This window comes from Eutrema salsugineum, unplaced genomic scaffold (genome assembly GCF_000478725.1).
Source record: "Eutrema salsugineum unplaced genomic scaffold, Eutsalg1_0 scaffold_24, whole genome shotgun sequence".
NCBI classification, from domain to species: Eukaryota; Viridiplantae; Streptophyta; class Magnoliopsida; order Brassicales; family Brassicaceae; genus Eutrema; species Eutrema salsugineum.
The window spans coordinates 1,280,593-1,282,974 of NW_006256797.1; the positions used below are offsets into that span (position 1 = coordinate 1,280,593).

The 2,382-nt window shown below is 40.0% G+C and overlaps 1 non-coding gene across 1 annotated transcript; it reads right to left on the reverse strand.

Annotated features, from left to right (window-relative positions):
• Positions 1–1,865: 1,865 nt before the first annotated feature.
• LOC112086047 lies at positions 1,866–1,972 on the reverse strand. Its single transcript, XR_002899271.1, has one exon. It is a non-coding gene; the product is annotated as a small nucleolar RNA R71 (small nucleolar RNA).
• Positions 1,973–2,382: the final 410 nt, after the last annotated feature.

The following is a 2,382-nucleotide window of genomic DNA, read 5'->3' on the forward strand; positions in this document are numbered from 1 at the left end:
ATTCTCCACTTTATCCACTAAAGCCGGGTCAGGACCCGGTTTGTTCCGGGCTGACCCAGTTCGTTTTTAGAGACATATAAATAGCTTTTAGGGTTTTTTCCCAAAGACTTATGCTTTATTCCCTTTGTCTCTTGCCTCTTTTGTGAAAGACTCCACTTAAGAAGAGAAATATCGACCTTTAAGTGTTTAATCAAGAGAGTTTGAGAGATCTTGGTGTTTAAAGCTGTTTTCTTCTGAATCTATCATCTATCTCTTCATTTACACACTTCTAATCATGATTAACAACACATCTTGCACAGGATCTAGTGTGTTGATCATTATTAGTGAGTAATCTCCATATTAAGGTCTTAGATATGTAGATTAGGGTGCTTAAGTGGTAGATTAGTGAGCTTAGGGGTTAGATCTTGCATATTCCATTCTCTACAACCTGTTCTTAATGCTAGATCCATACAAATCATATGTGGTCTAGATTCTGGGCATTTCATGCACCAAAAGTGTTTGATGAAATGCCTGAACCAAGGTTGTTAGAGGTTTAAGTATTATTCATCATGGGAATGATTGTTTATATGCTTAAATGACAAATTAAACTGATTCTTAATGCTTGTTAATTCATGTTTCACTAATGATGATAAGGTTAGAAACTGTTTTGGCATAGAAGTTGATACCTTCATGAGAGGATTAACTTAATTAATGATATTTAAGTTGAATGGTTTGCTTGATCATATGGTTCATTCGCTCATTAGTTTATCACTGAAGGCACCCTAATCCACTATCATGTCTAAGACCTTTCTCATCATCATACATACATTCTCATCACTTGTCATTTGCTTAGTTCTTTGTTTGATCACTTCTTAGTCATTAATCTTGTTTTAAGTTTGTAGTTGTCATTAGTCAATCAAAACCTGACCTGTTCACTTGAATTGAGAAACTGATCACATAGCTTAGTGTCTATCACGACATTCTTGGATTGATAACCTCTTTGTGCTACACTGATAAGGGGATTGATAGCACTGAGACCCATAAAGTCTATCTATCAATGGCGCCGTGCCAAATTTATGATTGTTTAGCATTAAGCTCTGATCTGTTCTTGAGATCAAGTGCTTATTTTTTGTTTTTACTGATTACTTTCAAGTGCTGTTTGTGATTTCAGGTGCATGAACACCATGTCCAGATCAAGAAGCTGTGGTCCACCTTTCCCTCTCAACGACAACATTAATCTTTTGGTACCAAGGAGGAGAAGGGACAGACGTGGAAGACAGATTGATCAGGCTGATATGGAAGACCAAAGAGAGCATGTGGTGGATATAGAACAACCGGTTCAGGAGCAAAAGGCTCAGGATAATGTTCATCAGGAACATGTACATCAACAGCAAGCTTATGCCCACCAGGGACAAGCTCCAGCTCATCAGCAGAGGCATCAGGCCAATGCACAGCAAAGACAACAGGTGCACCACCAACATCAGCCCTTCCAACACCAGCAAAGGAGATATGAGCAGCCACAGGGCTATGTTGGAGAGAATGACAGGGCAAATGCTCATCAGTATGGAGCTGGAATTCAGGCACCACCTGTGCAAAACAACAACTTTGAAGTGAAGGCATCCTTGTTGAATATGGTCCAGAACTCAAAGTTCCATGGATTAGCAATTTAAGATCCCTTGGAACACTTGGATCAATTTGATAAAGTGTGTGACCTGACAAAGATAAATGGAGTTTCTGAAGACAGTTTCAAGCTAAGATTATTCCCCTTCAGTCTTGGTGACAAAGCTCACCAATGGGAAAAGAATCTTCCAAGAGGCTCCATTCTAACCTGGGAGCAATGCAAAAAAGCCTTCCTATCTAAGTTCTTCTCAACCTCCAAAACTGCAAAACTGAGAAACCAAATCTCTAGCTTCACTCAGCACAGCAATGAGAGTTTTGGTGAAGCATATGAGAGATTCAGGAGCTACACCAACCAATGCCCACACCATGGGTTTAGTGAGGCTTCTCTTCTCAGCACACTTTATAGAGGAGCTCTTCCCAAGATTAGAAACCAGCTGGATACTGCTTCCAATGGGAACTTTCTGGGCAAGGAGATTCATGCTGCTTTAGAGCTAGTGGAGAACTTAGCAATGAGCAATGACACTTATGGAGAAGACTATGACAGATCAAATAGATCTGAAGGCTCAAGCTCAGAACAGAGGCTCACTAGAGAAGTTAAGGAGTTGAGGAATGAATTAGACAAGTTGAAATTCTCCACTCAAAAGCCAATGCACTTTGTAGGAGAGTATGAGGAACCTTCTCAGATCTTTGAGAACATAAGTGAAGAAGGTCTAACCCAGGAGGAGCTTAACTACATTGGGAATCAGAGGTTCCAGAGATATCAGTATGGCAATGCAAATCAGA